Genomic DNA, 22,321 nt, shown 5'->3' on the forward strand with positions numbered 1-22,321 from the left:
TCATATATGTAGATGGTTGGCAACCATCTTGCCTATTGCAGCAGCTTGATCTTTTGGCCAGTTTTTGTTTGGAATATATTTTATCTAGGCGCCATATCAAGGGTTATTTTGTGTATTGGTTTGGAACATTCATCACTGCTTTTATTACACTAATTAGAACTAACCTGTCACCAGCATATCTCCTCCCTGGTCTTCTTTCTCACCCACCTCCCCATCATTGCTTCTGGTGACATTTCCCCAACCCTCCACCATCCTCACTCTCTGTTCACGTTCCTTGTTCCATCACAAACAAACAATGCTAGTTCTGCCTGCAACAAACTTGCATCCATTCACCACCTATTCCTCTATCACTCCTTCAGTATTTTTGCCAATACTGAAACCTGGCTTCCTTCCTATGACATTGCTTCCCCTGCTGCTCTCTCCTATGGCATTCTCTCCTGCACCCACACTGGTCCAGTTGGCTGATATGGTGGTGGAGTGAGTTTCCTACTGCCTCCTCATTGCACCTTCAGTTTCAACCCCCTTGAACCCTCCCTCTACTTCTGCTCCCTTCATCATCATCATCATCATCATTTATTTATATAGCACCAGCAAATTCTGTAGCGCATTACAGTTGGGAACAAACATTAATAAAACAATACTGGGTAATACATACAAACAGAGAGGTAAGAAGTCCCTGCTTGCAAGCTTGCAATCCCTTGAAGTCCATGCCATGCATCTATACTCTAGATTTCAACATTTCCATCAGCAATCCTAGTACTGCTTCTAAGCTCCAATGTAGGCTTCCTCCATTACAAATTTATCCTATCTTCCTACTATACCACCCTCTCACCAAACAAACCCAGTTTAGATCCCTAATATTTTTTGGGTGTAATTTGTTTTTATTGGTATAATAAAGACATGTATATATATGATGGGCTGAATATATAAGCATTATTAACTCAAAGCAACATAATTCATCAAGTATTAAATGACATTAGATATAATAACAAACAAAACACACAAGACAACTGAGAAGAAAGAAATAGAGGAAATAAAGGGTATGGAAGGGGGTAGGAAGGAGAATAAGAGGGAAAGGGGACTCCTCACACCTAGTACTGTGAAGTACTAGGTGTTTGACTCCTGCCTGTCCATTGGTATATCTACCCAGCTAATTCCCCAGCCACAGACGGCCATCCACGGTCTATAAGGGAGCAAAAAGATGGAGAATCTTTAAATTCAAGCCAGAGGAGCCACATCGCCGCATATTCGGTAACCTTTTTTTGACCAGATAGGGTGATGTCATCCATAAGCCTGTAAAGGTCAATCCGTCTGAACCATTCTTGTATGCTAGGCTTGGCAGGAGAACTCCAATGAACTGGATAACCGCTATGGCTGCATTATTCAAATGTCGAAGTAAGGATTTTTTATACTGAGAGATTGCAATGTCCGAAGCGCTAAACAGCCAAAAATCAGGGCCATCTGGGACTGGATAGCCCATGATTTCCTCTGTAACTAATCTCACCCGACGCCAGTATTGTGCTATTATAGGTCATGATCACCAAATGTGGAGGGGAGAATTTCTTCCCTTGCTGCCCATGATTTTGCTAACTCTTTCTATGGAAAAATCAAAACCATTCGTCAAGAAGTCTCTTCTTGCAGATCCATAACATTGTACTCACCTTCTACTCGACTCAGTACCCACCTTGAATTCTCTCTCCCCTGTTACTGAAAAAATGGTCTTCACACTCCTCTCTTCCTTTTCCCTTCCAACCTGTTTCCTCTATCAATATCCCTCACCAACTCCTCTCCTCCCTCTTCCCAACGCTTGCCTACACCTTGCTTACCTCTTCAACCTATCCCACTCCACTGGCACTTTCCTTTCCATCTTCAAACTTATACACATCTCTCCTAACTTGAAGAAACCATTTCTTGACCCTACCACTCTCTCCAGCTACCACCCCATTTATTTTCTCCCCTTTGTTTCCAAACTACTTGGGCAGCTTGTGTTCAACCACCTGACTCTCTTTCTCTCCACTCAATCTCTTCTCGACCCTCTGCAATCTGGTTTCCGTCCTCTACACGCCACCACACCTGCCCTCACTAAAGTGACCAGTAATCTACTCATGGTTAAGTCAAAGGTTATTTCTCCTTACTCATCCTCATTGACTTATCTGTCGCTTTGATACAGTCCACCACCCTCTTCTCCTTAACACCCTTCCCTTTATTTGCCTTTGCAGCAATTGTTCTCTCCTGGTTCAATTCCTACCTTTTTGTACACTGCTTCAGTGTCTCTACTATTGACACATCCTGTCTGTTGGGGTTCCTCAAGGCTCTATTAAAAATCCTCTTCCCTCAGTGAACTAACATGCTTCTTTGGTCTATATACAGATGATACATAATTCTACCTCTCCTCCCTAATGCTGTGTGTCCAACTGCCTTTCTGTTATCACCATGCTATCTAAAGCACAACATATCTAAAACAGAGTTCCCCCATTCGAGAAACATCACACTCTACCCTGTTCCCCAAGCTTGCTGCGTTGTTGTTGTCCTTGACTCCGTCCTCATTCTCCCTCCATACAGCTAGTTTATTATGCTGTCTTGAAACCTACTCTTTCAAACATTGTCAGAACATGCAGCTTTCCTCACTCAGGATGATACCATAATCCTTATCCATTCTCTCCTGCCTTGACTTCTGCACCCTCCTACTATCTGGTCTTGCCCGTCTTACCCTTCTACAATCCGTCCTAAATGACATGGTGAGCGTGATTTTCCTCTCTTGCCATTACACATCTGCTGCACCACTCTGCAAATCCCTATAATGGCTCCCAATTTACCCCAGAATTCAATTGAAACTTGTCACCATAACATTCAAAGCTTTCACCAACTCCTCCCCTACATACATCTCTGACATCCTCATTTGATATGTATCCACTATCTGTCTTCAATCTTCTTCTGACCTATGCCATTCCTCCTCTTTGGTAACCACATCTAACCAGGGGTGGCGCCCCCCAGGACCGGTACCCTAGGCAACTGTGTGCCCCTCCAGTGGCCGGTGCCCTAGGGTGGCACTGTGCGAGCAATCACACAGTGAAGATTGCTGTGCGAGCAATCATCATCATCATTTATTTTTATAGCGCCACTGATTCTGCAGAGCTGCACAGAGAACTCATTCACATCAGTCCCTGCCCCATTGGAGCTTAGTCTAAATTCCCTAACATACACACACAGACAGACAGAGAGAGAGAGACTAGGGTCAATTTGATAGCAGCCAATTAACCTACTAGTATGTTTTTGGAGTGTGGGAGAAAACCGGAGCACCCGGAGGAAACCCACGCAAACACGGGGAGAACATAAAAACTCCACACAGATAAGGCCATGGTCGGGAATTTAACTCATGACCCCAGCACTGTGAGGCAGAAGTGCTAACCACTTAGCCACCATGCTGCCCACAATCATTAATAATGTGGGCCTCCTGCAGCTCCTGTTTGCTAGGAGCTATGTTGGACTTTCTGGATATATATAGCCTGCTGTACCACCATGCCACCAAAGGGGCCACTGTGGTGCTTATAGTGTTTCCCTTCATGTTGAACTAAGCTCGTTTTCTCAGGATGATTTACACCTGCCGCTACTCCTTAAAAGACAGCCTTGCCCAGCAGTCTGGGCCAGATTATCAGGATAGGAAACATTCTCCTTTGACTCCTGTTCCTGGTTATACTTACCTGTGTACCTGTCTTGGTGTTTTTGCTGTTCATTCCAGTGTTGTTGCTCATTGCTTCAAAGTGTAACCTGTTCAGCTTACTTCCACCTTTACCTGCTGTCTGCTCTCAAGTATTCCTGCCAACCCGCAGGCTACTCATCTCCCCACTTTTCCAGAGGTATCCAACCCTACAACCCGCAGGCTACTCGTCTCACCACCTTTCCAGAGATATCCAACCCTGCAACCCGCAGGCTACTCATCTCACCACCTTTCCAAAAGTATCCAATCCTGCAACCCACAGGCTACTCATCTCACCACCTTTCCAGAAGTATCCAAACCTGCAACCCTCAGGCTACTCATCTCACCACCTTTCCAGAGGTATCCAACTCTGCAACCCATACGCTACTCATCTCTCCTTTCCTGAGGTATCCAACCCTACAACCCGCAGGCTACTCATTTCACCACCTTTCCAGAGGTATCCAACCCTGCAACCTGCAGGCTACTCGTCTCACCACCTTTCCAGAGGTATCCAACCTTGCAACCTGCAGGCTACTGGTCTCACCACTTTTTCAGAGGTATCTAACACTGCAACCCGCAGGCTACTTGTCTCACCACCTTTCCAGAGGTATCCAATTTTGCAACCTGCAGGCTACTAGTCTCACCACCTTTCCAGAGGTATCCAACCCTGCAACCCGCAGGCTACTCGTCTCACCACCTTTCCAGAGGTATCCAACTCTGCAACCCGCACGCTACTCATCTCTGCTTTCCAGAGGTATCCAACACTGCAACCCGCAGGCTACTCATTTCCCCACCTTTCCAGAGGTATCCAACCCTGCAACCCGCTGGCTATTCGTCTCGCTATCTTTACAGAGGTATTCAACCCTGCAACCTACTTTTCCCACCACCTTGCAACCCGCAGGCTACTTGTCTCACCACCTTTCCAGAGGTATTCAACACTGCAACCTCGTAGGCTACTTGTCTCACCACCTTTCCAGAGGTATCCAACCCTGCAACCTGCAGGCTACTTGTCTCACCACCTTTACAGAGGTATCCAACCTTGCAACCCGCAGGCTACTCGTCTCACCACCTTTCCAGGGGTATCCAACTCTGCAACCTGCACGCTACTCATCTCTCCTTTCCAGAGGTATCCAACACTGCAACCCGCAGGCTACTCGTCTCACCACCTTTCCAGAGGTATGTAACCCTGCAACCCGCAGGCTACTCATCTCTCCCTTCCAGAGGTATCCAACTCTGCAACCCGCAGGCTATTCGTCTCGCCACCTTTACAGAGGTATTCAACCCTGCAACCCGCAGGCTACTCATCTCTCCACCTTTCCAGAGGTATCCAACCCTGCAACTCGCAGGCTACTCATCTCTCACCTTTCTAGAGGTATCTAATCCTGCAACCCGCAGGCTACTCATGTCTTCACCTTTCCAGAAGTATCCAGCCTTGCAACCCGCAGGCTACTCGTCTCACCACCTTTCCAGAGGTATCCAGTCCTGTAACCCGCAGGTTACTTGTCTCACCACCTTTCCAGAAGTATCCAACCCTGCAATCCACAGGCTACTTATCTGTCCTCCTCTTCCAGAGTATCCACCCTGCAACCTGCTGACTACTGCTTCTCACCATCGCTTTGCCTATTCCGCTGTTAAGATCTGTGGTTATATTACTGCCTTACCAGTTATTGCATCCTGAACCTGTATTACCTGTGTCTCTAATAAAACCACTTAGTTCACCTACTTTCTCTTCGTGGTCTCACCTTGGGAACCCTGACAATTATTATTTAAGTTATTGCGCAACGCCCACCCGCATCGTATCTTTTCTGCATTGTGGTGCTGCTACAGTGCAGCACCGCATATTCAAAACTGCCCAGCGCCCGGCTCCTGAAAGCGTTGTGATGTCACGCCATTGTCAGTGAAGAGGAGCCAACAGAAGTCAAAGAAGACAGAAGCGTAAAAGCAGATAAAAGAAGAAGAAGAAAAGGTAAGTGAAGTAATGTAGACAAAATAGGGGTAGAGGAAGAGAGGATGCCACAGAATTCGTAGGAAAGAGGGGATGAAGCAGAAAACGGGGCGGAGAGGGGATGCCACAGATATCGGGGGGAAGAGGGGTTTCAACAGAAATGGGGGGGGATTCTACATAACAGCGGAGGGGGGGGGGGAGCATGCTGCAGATAACTTGTACTTTTGCTGTATTTTAAGTATTTGTTGCTGTTTGCCTTTGCAGTTGTTTCTCTGCTTAATAATGCCCCAAATCAATGAATTAGGGAAATAGAAATCAAATTCATTAGTAGCAAACTATTTAAAGCCAGAGACATCAAAATTATCATTCCCTGGGAAATTGATAGATTTAATATAATAACAGATTTTAACATCATTCTGGCCCTTGCATGGCCAATGCCATGTTTGTTTTAATTATTATCAGTGCCTTATTAAGAAAAAAACAAGAAGTCATAGTAAAAATAAAGTAATCCATATTTATGCCCAGGAAACCTACAAATAGTTTTCAAAAATATGTCTGTAAACTTTTTGGGAACTTGTTTGAACTAAATGTTGTTGAGATACAGTTGTGTTGACAGAAAGATTTATTTTTCCCTATGGCTGGCAGACATGACTAGAACTTCCTTGCATCCTAATAGAACAGTCCCCTTTTTTTCCCAGAACAGTCCCAACTCTATTCAATATACTGTTCGCCTTTGTGGACAAACGGAGAGGTAGGTGGGTGGGGGGGGGGGGGGGTGTATAAATGCCACAGATGTAAAATTAATTATACTTATAGACAGCAACAGAGAAGAGACAAGTAGTGGGCAAATACTATAAAGATCAGTGGTTGCTCAATCATTGTTTATTTATTAAACTCTTGTAGCATGAAGGTATGTGAGAAAAAAACTGATTGGCAAGTGGGCATGTGAGATGAAAGCAGTTTGGCAGGGGAGCATCTTTTGTAAAAGCAAGTGGGCAGGGAAGGCATTCGACAGAAAAGCTGGTGGGCAGAAGGACATATGTGAGAAAAGCTTGCTTGGGCACCTATGGAAGACTGGTGGGCATGAGTGTAAAGTGGTATTATGCAGGTAGCATGTGTGACAACAGCTGATGGGCAAGGGGTGACATATGTGAGAATAGCTGGTGAGCAGATGGGCATGTGTGAGAAGCGTTGGTGGACAAAGGGGGACATGTCAGTCAGGTGTAACATGTGTCAAGTGTGTGAGGGGCTGGGAAGTGAGTAATGGGGGGGTGTAGGCTGAAGCTTTGCCTAGGGTGCTGAGCAACCTTGCACTGGCCCTGCCTCTAACAACCTTCTCCAAGACTTCTCCTTTGCTACGCCACACATATGGAACTCTCTACCCTACTTGGCCAGATGCTCCCTGAATCTCCAAACTTTCAAGAACTCTCTTAAAACCCAGCTCTGCACTACAGCATATCCTATTTACACCTGAGTACAGCATATCCTATTTACACCTGATACTACTCATGTTCACTCTGAGTCTCACTAGCTTCTATTTTTTCAGGACCTTCTCTACCCTTTGACTCATATCTGCATCTCCTTTGTCAACCTGGGGGTATATTTAGTAAACTGTGAGTTTGGAATAGTGGAGATGTTGCCTATAGCAACCAAACAGATTCTAGTTATCATTTATTTTTGTACATTCTACAAAAGCTAGAATCTGATTGGTTGCTATAGGCAACATCTCCACTTTTTCAAACCCGCAGTTTAGTAAATATACCCCCTGGACTCTGACTATCCAGCGCTGCAGAGTTTTGTGACATCTTACAAAATGACAATGATGATGTAGCTAGAGAATTATATATAAATTACACAAAAGGTGCATTATGATGTATCTAGTACATTTAACCCATAATAAGTACACAATATCTGAAAAATTAGAGAATCCATAATATTTGTCAGACTATAAAGAAAATGAAGTATATTGTTATCTATATATCATGTGGTCCGGGTATGGGATCGTATTCCTTTGTGTCATCCAATATAGTGTGTACCTTTAAGGCTAAGGATAACAGTATATATAGTTGTCACTAGGACTCTGTCACCTCTTGGTTGGGATATGGAATGGAGTCTGATATCAAGTAAATTAATGGAGTTCTGGAGCAGGAGTACTGTTTTGAAAATTCTATCCTTAACATATTGGTAAAGTATGTAAAGAGCATCCTTGTAGTTCCCAGTCATATTTAAAAAAAATACTAAAAGTTGTTATTACTAGTTTTAACACTTTCATGACCACAAATGGATTTTTTTCCAGGCTTAGTTCCACTTTAAATGCCTGCATAGTTTATCAGGGCCAACATTATGAAAAATATTAGTACTTGTGAATAGATGATGTCATGATGGGATTATTTGGCAAGGTAACTGCATCAAATGCTTTTGCCTTAGTTTGTAATGGAATATTGTGATATATTTTGGCTCTAACCAAGGAAACACACATGAAAATTGTTATCAAATCTCATTACATCAGGTTTTTTGGCAGTTAGGAGAATGACCTCATCAAATGTTATAGTTGTGTGATACAAACCATGCAGTATGTTGAAGGTCAACATGGCTTTATTATATCCAAGTTTTTAACATTTATAAAAACTCTTACATTTGCAAATTTTAGTATGCAACAGTCCTTAACATATTTTACAGACCAACAAAGTAGTCTAATGATTTCTTATCACATTAGCATAACCCATAATTGTTTTTTTTACAATAGTATTTATTTTTTATATATAACATTAAAAAAGCCTCCAAAACAAATAGATTTCCCCACTGAAAATTTGAACATAAGTGAATAATTTATTATATATAGGTTTTAGACCTTGCTACATTGAATCTATCATTGTGGGCAATAGAGGTAAAGTCATATATGTATCATACACTCATCTCTAATCTATTGTAATCACCTACAAATTGTCTTTTCATTAATCTGTTAATGACCTTGTGTTTCACTCAATATGACCAGACCAATTTTCACATTTCTCATGCATTGGTTTCAACATGAAATAGTTTTTTTTATATTTCGTAGTCACTCAAGTTAATTATAATTTGTTTTTCTATACTGCTAGTGCCCCTTCAAAAAAGTATCAATAGATGCATTTTATGACTTGTGCCACTTACAGCAATACCACCACTATAGCTAAGATGTAACTGACACATCTATTATAACCTTCTATTTTCAGATGTGAGTAATTAGTAGAATAGTAAGATTAATAGTCGAACCAATCAGCATAAACAAATTGGCATGCTAAGAGATGTTATCAAAGAACTTTTTTCCAGGGGTTGTAAATTGTCTTGGAAATCTATTCAGTAAACTTTGAGATGTTGCACTTTAATAAAATAAAGGCTTTTTTTCTGTTTGAAAACTTGCCACTCTAAAGACTGTCAAAAGATAGATATCTAAGCATGATCCAATCTTTAATACTGTGATTTTGTTTAAAATTAAGTATCTGCCTCTTACCAATTTTGAAATATGGAAATGGTAAAAATGTATCTCTGACGTCTATGGGAGACAGTGTGTACCTGTATAAATTGCTAGTGAAAGGAGAGGTGGCACAAAACAATTCTGTGATTTCCATCATTTCCTCACACCACCATGTAAAAATGTCTTATATATAAATTTCATTGGTCTGTTTGTCTTTCCAGTTATGCTTTCGGACACCCCTGTTCCGATCGGGATGAAACCAATGCGAGGTTGTCCAGTTGGATCCTGGCTAGGTTTTAGGGGAGTTTGTGTCCCAGTCAGACCTCCCGTTAGTGTACGCTGGGCAGAACTTTGACCCTGTTCTGAGCCTTCCACTGGATGGATTTGGACGAAAACTTCAGACTGGTAACATTGGATCCCAGAAGACATACTACGGGGTTCAGGTACCATTCTGACTTCTAGTTGGTGTACGCTGGGCAGAATTTTGAGCCTTTTTTGTGCCTTCAACTGGATGGATTTGGATGACATTTAATATCAAAACAAAAACGACACTGGGCAGGCACCTCATTGGTGTGTTGGAAGAGTGGCTAAGCTGCTAATTATTTTTAAAAGGTTGACAGTTAAATCCAATTCATTGATAACTTAATACCTTGAAGATTTAAACCTGGGCAATGCCGGGTACTTCAGCTAGTATAAAAATAAAACAGGGGGCTGAAGTATTACAGAGCCCTTCTCGCTATCTTAAGCAGTTTGAATGAAGACATTTAAATAAATAACCCTCACCCCATATTCCTGGAGGCTGTGGGGGATAAAGAGAATGAATGACCACCAGCCTAGTGATGGGAGTCCTATCTGCCTCTCCCTGATGGAAGACTGAATCATGAACCCTGGAGCTGGCAAAGAAATTCACCTCTAGGGTTCCATCCTTCCACATTCCATTGGGAAATGGGTACGCATAGGCAATCTGTGGCGCTCCAACTATTGTGGAGCTACAAATCCCAACAAATATTTTTTGGTTTTTATAGTTTCACAACAGTAAAAAAAAAAGGTAAAAAACAAAGCAAAACAAAAAACACTTAAAAACACTTAAATAATAATAAAAAAAAATCTTTAAAAGACCACAAAGTACTTATTGACCCTTGCTGTATATGTAGTCAAATAAATCCTTAGACTTTATCAAATGTAACTTACAGTGTATCTTGATTGAAGCCCTTGGTCTTTAGTCCAAGTTAAAAAAAATATTCTATTCTTTCACCTCAAATAAAAAATACAGAAAAAAAGAACTTCATGCTGGGATGGTGTGAAAATGTACCTATTGTAAAGTTTAGGAAAATGTGATATTTACAGTACACCGAGTAAAATTCTAATTGCAATGTATAATTATTAATACACAACAATATTGAGAACAATCAGCTATAAAACTGTGCCCCACCCTCTCTGCTTTGCCTCACACATTACTTACATGAACTGTTGGTGAGGACAAATGTAAATGTTACATTGAGTTCATGTGATTATTCAGAGGTCAAGTAGACATGTAACTACAAATATTGCTTTTGAGAACTGCACATGTGCAATAGAATAGTCTAAGACTATCGGCTAGATTTACTAAACTGCGGGTTTCAAAAAGTGGAGATGTTGCCTATAGCAACCAACTAAATGAAAGCTAGAATCCGATTGGTTGCTATAAGTAACATCCCCACTTTTTCAAACCTGCCGTTTAGTAAATATAGCCCCATGTCTGCTCTCAGACTGAGATACATCTCTCCCTTGCAACCCTCTACTCTTAAAGAGAAGGAACAGGGGAGGGAGTGGGCAGTTAGCATATCTGTTGCGCCTGCTTTCTCCCTGGTGTGCAGATCTTGCATAAATAGTAATCTTTAAAAAAATGTGACCCCCCCCCCCCCCCCCACCCCCCAGAAGAACACAAGCCTTAATGCTGCCAGCCTAGACTGGTACTGGCATAACTATGGGGACAAGCCTGGGCTCCCCCTGAATTTACTATTACCAGCTCTAGGCTTTGTCAGACAGTGCTGATGGAATAGCAGGTACACTTTCAGGGAGTTGTAGTCATAGGCCGATTCTAATTAGAATCCTTATAAAAGTGCACCACCCCCCTCACCGAAGTGCAACCAGATCTGTGTTGAAAAGCACTATGGCTATTCCAAACCCCTTGTGCGGGTTAATTGTATAAAAATAGAAATAATTAACTATTCTGCTGTGGAACACTACAGGTTCCAGCATTCCCAGGCCACTACTAAGTGGCTGGTCAACCACACGTGCCAGCATGTCCTGATACCTGGGGCCTGCTGGGATTTGTAGTGCTCCAGGGAAAAATGTAAATAAAACAAAAACACACAGTTCCCATTGCGAATCGGTTGTTAATGGCAGTGCAGACATATTTATATGGGGATTTCCCATGCCCTGAGTTCAGGTTGTATGAAAACGTTGCATTGCCAGTGAGAACCAATTTGTGCCAGGAGCTCTTAGTGAGCTGGTTATAACGCGCCTATATGGGTTTTTTCAACCAAGACCCGGATCTATAACAGATGAAGAGGATGGCCTGGTTGCCCACTTGGATCTAGGTCATACTTGCCTACTTTTGCCTGGCTCACTCCAGGAGATCACTGAAGAGGGGTGAGGAGGAGGATGGAAGGGTGCGGGGTTCGTGAATCGTGTCATTTTGACCCCGCCCCAGTGACGTAATGCCTGTTTTGGGTCTTTTTTTACAGTGGTAAAAATTTGTTGTGATACGCTAAGCCGTGCCTCCTCCGCCCATACACCCCTCCAAGCCGGCTCTGAAGTGGGCAGATGCGAGAGAATTGCCAGCTCTCCCAGGATTATGGGACACCTACCCGGAATTTGGGAGTCTCCTAGACATAAATAGGGTAAAAGAGGGATATCAAGGTGTGTTTTTATTTTAAGTAAATTACATTTTTAAACAGTGTGTATTTTATGTACATTTTTCCCTGCACTACAGGTCTCAGTGGGCCCTGAGTGCAAGGGCATGCTGGCAATTGTGGATCACTAAGTGATCCACAAGTGCCTTGATTGCCATGGGTATGTTGGTGCCTCTAGTACTACAACCGTCAGCATGCCCAACCACTTAATAGTGGCCTGGGCATACCGAAACCTGTAGTGCACCATGGACAAAATGTTTAATTATTTATACAATTAACTTTGGCTGGCTGTCTAGGCTAGCAGCACTTGAGCTGGTGAGGCTCTTTGGGGGGGTGGACACTTTTTTTTTTTTTTCTTTTAAAAAGTAAGAAATTTAACAGCCTTATGGGTTGCTGCATAGGATATGCTTAAAGCTTACCTTACACGTCTAACTTATTATATGATTTAGGCATAGCTAATTAAAATGCACACATTTTTCATACTACTCCAAGTCAAGCGTATCTTACATGCGGCTTGGAATAAGTAAACTACTTATATTGTAAGCATAAAATTGCCTCCAAATCTATATAAGGCCCTCAGGGCTAATGAACTGCAAAATGGCATATTGATAGCTGCCGGCAGATACACTATATGGAAAAAAGTATTTGGATGTTTGACTAATACAACAACAGGGACTGTAATGACATTGTATTCAAATACATATACTTTAATATGGAGTTGGTCACTCTTTTGAAGCGATAACACCTTCTGCTCTTCTTGGAAGGCTTTCCACAACATGTTGGGAGTGTTTCTGTGGGAATTTGTGCCCATTCATTCTGTAGATGTTGGACTAGAAGGCCTGGCTCACAATATCCGTTTCAGTTCATCCCAAAGGTGTTCAATGGGGTTGAGGTCAGGGCTCTGTGCGGGGCAGTCAATTTCTTCCACACGGAACACATCAAGCCATGTCTTTGTAGTCCTTGCTTTGTGCACTGGGGCACAGTCATGTTGGAATAGAAAATGGCCTTATCCAAACTGTCACCACAAAATTGGAAGCATAACATTGTCCAAAATGACTTGATTACCCTTCACTGGAGATAAGGGGCCTAGCCCAAACCCTGAAAAATGCTCCATACCATTATACCCCTCCACAAAACTTCACAGTTGGCATAATGCAGTCAGGCAGGTAATGTACTCCCGCCATCCTCCAAACCCAGACTCGTCCATCTGACTGCCAAACAGAGAAGCGTGATTTGTCACGCCACAGAAAAAATTTCCACTGCCCCACAGTCTAGTGTTGGTGTGCTTTACACCACTCCATTCAATGCTTGGCATTGGTCTTAGTGATGTGAGGCTTGCATGCAGCTGCTCGGCCATGGAAACCCATTCCATTAAGCTCGTTGGCGACTTTTATGCACCATGAGCTTTAGCAGTCGTTGAACTCATAATCAGTAATGTCTGCATTATTGTCCTTATTGTCAATTGGATAAATCTACTTGAGATGTTTCTCCTGGCAGGTGACAAATCAAGTCCGTCCAGAGAGCCACGAAGGTTAGTTAGAATTATCAGAATGACCTGTCATCATCTGGAGAGCTACAGATTGCCAAATATTTTCTGTAGCTAGCAAGGTACTTGTAGTTCTACAGCATCTGGAAATGGGAAACTTTACTGTAGTAACATTGGAGTCTATTCTTTTTTGCAGCAATTACAGTGGGCTAGAGAGTTTTTTGGTTAGCTTGAATCTGTGCGTACCTTTATTTGCATTTTGTTCAGGGATGGGGGGCCTTTTTTCTCTCTCACAGTGTCACAGTGAATATATCCCATGTCTGATAATGTTGAGTACACAGACGTATAGGGAATTAAAAATTGTCCATATTACGCATTACAGATTGAGTTCACTGATGTTGCTAACCTAGCAATGATTGTGGTATTTGTATGATATATACATATGAAGGTTCTGTAGAAGATATATTTTCTGTCTGCCTTTGATTGGACATACAAGTGAAGACAGTTTTAACCTGATTAAAATATATTTTGATGAAAAACACCTGGATTGGTTTAACTGTGCTGTTATTTGCACTGATGGTGCCAAATCAATGACAGGAGCATATGCTGAGCTTGTTGCTCTGATTTTGTAGTGAAATTTGCAGTGAACGTATCTTATACTCACTACAGTATTCAGAGACAAGATCTGGCAGCAAAACGCATATCTGAGGCGCTAAAGGGAGTGCTGGACAATGCAGTCAATATTGCTACTTTAATAAAATCACGTACCCACCAATTCAACACTATTTACTGATTTATGTGAAGAAATGGGTATGGTTGCTCCCACGAGGCAAAGCTCTACTGCGCTTGTTTGAACTTAGATCTCTATTCCAAGGGGTAAATTTATCAAGCTGTGGATTTGAAAAAGTGGAGATGTTGCCTATAGCAACCAATCAGATTCTAGTTATAATTTATTTAGTACATTCTACAAAATGACAGCTAGAATCTGATTGGTTGCCACTTTTTCAAACCCGCAGCTTGATAAATTTACCAAGTGTTTTAGATCACCCATTTGGTCTTTCCAGCATGATGGAAGATGCTGTATGGCTCCAAAAGATGACACATTTAGCAGATATTTTTTCATGAATTAATGAAATGTGTCCCTTCCAGGTACCTATACAAAAGATTTTTGGAAGACCAAATCAACTCCATGTTCAAAAATTTGCAATTTTGGGAGCAACGTTTGCAAAAAATTGAAATTGAATGTTTCAGTACCCTTCACAATTTTGTGACTGAAAGCAACCTACAATTCAACCAAGCTGTGAAACGTAACATTACTGAACATCTCTAAAAACTTTTTTGATTCAGGGAATACTTTCCAGTCATGTCAGAAGATAGTAATAGAATTTGTAATCCTTTTGATGAAATCAACATCTACTCTGTATCAGGGGTGGATCTAGAAAATAATTTTATTGGGGGCGATTTAGTCCCCACCCCCTTTTTGACAGCTACGGTTGCCTGCGGCTGCACACTATGTGCAGGTCCGTTCGGCAGAGTCAGGCAGGGAGAGTGTGCTGCCCGGCCGCTTTGATTGTTTTTCAGAGCAGCCGGCAGCAAGCCCCTGCTGGGGGGGAAGGCGCGCTATTGCCCTCCCCTGGATCCGCCACTGCTCTGTATCACAACTGACCGCAAGGGAGCAAGAAACTGCAGCTGATTTTAATCTTAAAACACCTTTCAAGAGTCAGCCATTGCTCAACTTTTGGGTAAAAATGAATATCGTCTGCTTTCTAAAAAAAGAGCTATTAAGTTTATACTACGCTTCTTTGAAAACAAAATACTGTAACAGACTTAATGCTGAACAAGACTTGCAACTTCAACTTTGTAATGTTATACCAAACTTCAAATACTTCTGCACATCTAAGAAATCCCACAAATTTCTGAGTCTTGGAGGATCCTGGTGTAGACAGCATTTACTGCCAGCTGAAACTGTAGAATATTGAAGTGCCCAGCTCCATGCCAAGTCCCAGTTTTACAATGCAGGTTAGTGCCTTCTTTATGTGTGCTCCACTCTTTTTGTGGTCTTGCAGTAAAAATATAAAGTTAACATTAGCTTCTTACTAAGAAATCTTCAAAAGTCAAGGAATTAATTATTCCCATTGTAAACTGTCTTGTTAATAGTACCTTTGAGGTTAAGTATTTACTGTCTTATAAATCCCGTGAAGTGCTACAAAACAGTTGGGTGTTTGCAATGTAAAAAAGGTTGAGAACCACTGGATTAGGGAATATCTCATTTTCCACAGGTCTTTTCTAAGGAAAGGAATAAGTCTTTTGGGTCCCCCTATGCTAAAATAACTAGATTCTAGGATTAAAAGCAGACCAATATTAAGAGGGACACTATGGAGGTTGCATAATACCATCTCTTATAGTCTCAATACTTACGCTGGGTACACATTACAGAAAATTTCTCCCAATGCAATATCTTTAACGATTTTACCAACGACTGAATGTCCCGATCAGCATGCTGATCTATGCATACTCACTATAGATACTTTGCACAATTTACAGTACGATCTATGATTTTCCTCTGTCATAACCATCTGCTCAAAAGATCGTGACTCCGTACACACTGAAAAATATATGCCATCCCAGCAGCAATATGTTATATTAAATTACATAAATGGCTGAACCTGAGCACACACAACACCTACAAACATTCAGGAATAGGAAATACATAGTTATTCATTCCATTGTTCAGCTTTGTGTATGTGTTCGGTAACTCCGTTCACAACTGTATACTTGTTTCAATTTATTTTAATATAATAGCCACATCAAATTAATGAAAAGCTTGTGCTTTTTTGATTCTCGCCATGACAAGAACACTGAAAACACAGAATTGGAGGGAAAGCAGAAGAAAGAATTGGACTAAGGAGTGCTTCCACAAGAGATACTCCTTTTTACATATGCCCCTGCTACAGGAGATATGGGACAACAATCCAGATGACTTCAGGAGTTTTCTGTGGATGAATGATCCCACAGTCCAGGAACTGCTTTAGCTTGTCATCCAGGAGGACACCCATTTAAGGAGACCCATATCTACAGAGCAGAGACTGGTTGCTACCCTTTGGTTTTTGGCCACATGAAGGACACTGGCTGATCTCAAGTACAGAACAGCTATTTCACTGCAAGCTCTTGGTTTGATCACATCTGAGACCTGTGAGGCTATCATACAAGCTCTGCAGGGACAATTTATGAAGGAAGGTTAAAAAAATACTATACTTAAAATAGAAAATGAGCATATTAAGATATTAAAGGAGATGAATTGAAGGCAAACATAAAAACTTTCCCAGAAGCAGGAAGCACTTCCAATGTATGACCTAAAGGTAGGAGGGGTATGGGACACATCTCTGCACTGAAGAGATTGGCAGAAAATGGGAAAGCATAACGAATATTTGCATGAATTGATAACAAACATAAAACCATTCCCAGCAGCAGGAAGAACTTTCTAAACTAAACTTTACTAAAAAAGCAAAACAAAAACATAAACCTTGTCACAGCTCTTTATAATAATAATAATGTTCAGTGTTTTCCAATGCGGGAGAACTTCCTTTGTATTGGAGCATATTTGTGCTGCCCATTGGTGTTGATGTCCTATAGCAGTGTTGGCTAACCTGTGACAGTCCAGGTGTTGTGAAACTACAAGTTCCAGCATGCTTTGTCAATATATAGCAGCTTATTGCTGGAAGGGTATGCTGGGAGTTGTAGTTTCACAACACCTGGAGTGTCACAAATTAGCCGACTCTGTCCTATAGCAGGAGGGGTATTTGTTTGACTTCCCATGATGGGATGCTGCTTGAAGGGAGGGAGTGGATGAAATGTATGTGACTGGGCCGGGCAGAAATGGACTTGCTCCTGTATGTGGGGGGATTGTGACAATTGAGTGTCTTGAGTGAGTTCCCCCCTCAATGCCAAATATCGCACACCATTAACCAAACGGTCCCATTTCCACTGGCAACCTTTTCATTTTATGTGTGACTGTTGCTCGCAAGAGTTTTCATTTATCTGGCTCCGTTCTCATTAACTGGATCGAAAATTCTATCATCTTGCGAGTCAGCATGTAAGTTTGTTCCTGGTCACATGCCCTTTTCTTTACCCTCCTGCCATTTTATTGCCTTTGTTGCTGGGCCGCTTGAACAGTGCCCTGCGTGGGTTGGTATATGGTTTTCTGGCTGCCTTGTGTCAGCTGTGTGAGAGGCGTTGTATCGCAGATTCCTCTGCCACATTGTCACGGCTATGGGGTTCCTAGGATCTGTTTCGGCACCGTTGGGTCTAGCTGTGGCAGGAGTGTAGAGGGAACGGGGAGGCCGGACGAATGTCTTGCTCATAGAGCTAGTTCTAATCCCGTATACTAGATGTTAGGAGGAGGAATGCTGGACTAGACTCCGTACTGGAATAAATGACTAGAATCTGGACCTGATGGACTGGAGCCTGTACGTCGCAACAGGGAGGACCTGAACCCACAACCGGAGACTCAGTACCTCCAAGTACTCAGAAACTCAGACAAATATAGTACCACAACTGGGACTGGGAAGACTCAGAACTCAGGCAGAGGATATATAGGGGTAGCAACCTCCTGAACAGAATAAGCCTGGAACTGGACCTGGACAACTCAGCACTCAGAACCTGGGTTAAGCCTGGAACCGGAAGTCAGTACCCCGAGACACAGAGATAGCTCCAGAAAATGGATGACTCAGAACAACAACTTACTACCCCAGATAGCCAGTAGGAGAGACAGGAATTGATTGGTGAAAGGAGGTTCCACACAAAAGGTAACTGGAATCTGTACACGAGTAGGAAGAATGAAGGTAGATCCAAAGGAGAAATACATAGGAATACATAGGATGCAAGATTACGATCATGAAATACCAGCACAAAGAAAGAATGATACACTCACAAACTATGTATAAGAAAAAGATTTAATAATTAATATGACAAATAAAATTCTTAACTTCGATAGGTTGTTAGACACACACGTAATTCCCCGGATTTTCAGCATGGAGACCCCACATTCAACAAGCAAGTTGAATCATGCATCCTAAAATACTTTGATGGAGGAGATCTGGCATAGCCTTCCTGACTCACCAGCGAGATCTAAAGAAGGTCTGAACTATGCCATCTTATATAATCCTTTTCCTTACACTAAAGTGAATGCTGATGCAATATGGGCAGTTGATGCCAGTATCATTCTGAGTAAAACAGCTAAGTTTGCAAACTGGGCAATTATATCCATATATTGCTTAACAACAAATATTACAAAAAATACTTAAGAATACACAAATACTCTCTGTCTGTTGTAAAACCAACATTACCTTAAGTTGGTAAATAACCATTGTCTGAGCTGGATTGAAGGACATAGTCCACTATACTAGGTTTAGGGAAAACATGGCCATAAAAGACAAGTAAATAACGTGATGAAACATCACAGACTTAGTGTCACTCACCGGACTGTGAGTGCCATTTCCCGTGTGTTCAGGAACCGTGGCCGTCCGCCATCCTGAGGGTCTGCGCATGTGCAGCCCTTATCAAACCATCAGTACCTGTTGCTTTTAATTGATTGGATGATCTGGCAACCCTCCCTATTTAAACCACCTGTGATCATTACCTGGTTGCCTGATCTTGGAGTCTCATTCCCCATGAGCCTCTGAAGGTGTTCCTGTGTTCCTCGTGTATTCAGCTCCTGCTGATTCCTGTTTACTGCTATTGTGGTTTCCAGACCACTTCAACTCTCCTGTGTTCATCGTGCCTGCACTCAGCTGATTCCTATCTGCTATTACTACCGGACTCCTGTTCGTTTCAACTCTCCTGTGTTCATCGTGCCTGCACTCAGCTGATTCCTATCTGCTGCCTCCGTTACTACTACAGAGTTCCTGATCGTCTCAACTCTCCTGTGTTTATCGTGTCAGCTCTCCGCTGCCTCCGTTACTACTACAGGGTTCCAGACCGCCTCTACTCTCCCGTGTTCAGCGTGCCTTCTCTCCGCTGCCTCCACCACTACTACTGGATACCAGACAGCCTCAACTCTCCCGTGTTCATCATGTTTCCAGTTTCACTTACTACTGCTTCCTGAGTATTGCTTCGTTGATTCTGGATTACCTGCCGTGCGCTGCACTAACCTGATTACCGCTTCCACCCTCCAGTGGTCTCTCCTCCTGCTGGCCTTCAGCCGTTCAGGTATCCCTGCACGTCTCTCTGACAGCCTGCTCTCCTGAACCGCGGTATGCATACTTTCCATTGACTTTGCTTTTGTATTGCATATCCATCTGGACTGAGTTGTGTTCTCCTCCGGAGCCTCCTATCCACTGAAGCTATTGTTACCATTGACTTTGTTTCCTATTGCCTGGATAGCTATTGTGACTTTGTATACTTCAAGCAGTGCTTGTCAGTTATCGTTGTATTGTGGATATCATCGTGGGATCAAGTTCTGTTTGCCCCGTGTATACTCTGCTTTACATTCATCTCCTCGTGCCCCTCCTCACATATATATATCAGTGGTACAACTTGCTGACGCAGACCACTGACTCCTGTTCCCTGTGACACCAGTTTCAAGTATCCTCTCACATAAGCAGTGGTACAACTTGCTATACGCAGACCACTGACTTCCCCGTTACCTACTTTCACCTGGATTCCATTCCTTCACTATAGACAGCGGTACAACTTGCTATACGCAGACCGCTGACTCTCACTACCTCCTCGCTACTCCTGGACATTCCTCCTCACTATAGCAGTGGTACAACTTGCTATACGCAGACCACTGACTCTCCTCACGTTTCCTTGTCCATCTGGTTCCTCGTGTACATTCATCTACTCATTACCAGTTGCTGCTAGTCATAGACTTTCCTTGAGCATTCTCTCACCATCTGCTGTTTCTCCTGTTCCGTTGTCACCCTGCTACCAGAGAACCATAGTACCAGCTATATTACTCTGGTAAGTCCATCATCTGGTGATATCCTGGGCAAAGACTCCTAGTGCCCGTGACACTTAGTATCTGTTCATAAAGAGACACATAGAAATCAATGATAGACTACATCTTGTTTCATAATAAAATGAAAATACCATACTGCTACATTCCACCCCTTGAGTCTTTAAGACAGATACTAATATATTTAAGCATAATTGGTTTGTGGTAAACATTTTTTTACATATACATAAAACAATGTAAACAAATACATATATCATTATTAATATAATCAAAACATTAAGTATATACATAGCTGTCTGTTATCTGCAACATTGGCTAAACCTTGATTAGTTAAATTTGGCAATGGAATTATGCCATTCAATACATTCCAATATCATGATTTCTTAAAACTTCTAACTTGTATACTATATTTAGTTGTTTGATATCTACTGTTGACTCCTTCGCAATTGTCTTTTGGAATTTCACATTTATCCCAGATTGTATAGGATAATTTGTCATTAAATGTGTTGTTTGCAACGGTTAGTTTGTCCTCTCTCAGAAATTCAGCAGACACAGATACCACAGACATGGCAGATTGGCACAGGATGAAGTGCTGTTTGCTGCTGTCATTGGTATATCTGGTGACACGTTTGTTGGCGGCCATTAGCGCTGATATCCCCAACGTCCACAAGAAAACATCATGGCGGGAGTATTACTCTATAAAAAAGGAGACTCTGATGTTAGCATCATGATCATAAAGTAAATCCATATCAGCATTATTATTTACACCTTCTGGCTGGCCTGTGCTATAAATATTTCCCACATAATCTAAATTTTATGAGAACTGAGCCATACTTTTACTGTAATGGCATCTACTGGATGTGTGATATCACAATGGGAGGTTAATTAAACACAATATTTTACTATATCATCTTCATCATCCTGTCATTGCTAATCAAAATAATTCTACATTTCTTTAGTAGATATGTCACCTATACCCATTACCATGCACTTATGTGCCTTATGTTTTAGCTGTTGGAGTAAGTCTGAGAAAAGGGTCATCTACTAACACTTTATACCACCCCTTGAGTGTGTGTGTGTCTAAGTTTAACAAACATTCCTTCACTCAATCAAACTGGCAGTTTGTGGGTAGTAAGAAATATGTAAAACCCAGTGTACTCCATTTTCATGTGCTTGATGCACTTTCTGTCCTTTGAAGTGGATGCCATTATCTGTTTGAATTTTATAGGCATCCCTTTATGTAAAACAATTACTAGTTATTTCAGGGTAGTCTCTTGACTTGCATTAAATTGATTGAGACAGCATCACTTCTGAGTAAGTATGCACTGCAGTCACACAATAGAACATTCTTCTTCCACTGAAGTCACATTGCTTGCTGAAATTTAGCTTCAGCTCCTCTGTGGCCTGATGTCTCTTGTACACAGCATCCTAGCAGTATCAGTGCTTCCTTATCTGCTGTAACTTGCACACTGTGTTCTATAGTCCGTTAATTTACCTGCTCATTATGTGGATTAACTTGTCTCAAACAAATCTTCTCCCACTTACTAGTTCTCTGTAAGTGGGTCTATTATTAATTGTCCTGTAGTCATATTTCCAGGAGAACATTCAAACAGTCAGTCCTTTATACAAAGCCCAGCTATCAATGTAAATAATTAGAGGGTATGTAATCTCTTTAGTGACTTAGGGCCTAATTCATTAAGGATCTTAACTCAAGAAACTTCTTATTTCAGTCTCCTGGACAAAACCATGTTACAATGCAAGGGGTGCAAATTAGTATTCTGTTTTGCACATAAGGTAAATACTGACTGTTTTTTCATGTAGCACACAAATATCAACTTTAAATTTCAGTGTACAAATAAGCTATCAAGTATTTGTGTGCTACATGAA

Source organism: Mixophyes fleayi, chromosome 1 (genome assembly GCF_038048845.1).
Source record: "Mixophyes fleayi isolate aMixFle1 chromosome 1, aMixFle1.hap1, whole genome shotgun sequence".
Lineage (NCBI taxonomy): Eukaryota > Metazoa > Chordata > Amphibia > Anura > Limnodynastidae > Mixophyes > Mixophyes fleayi.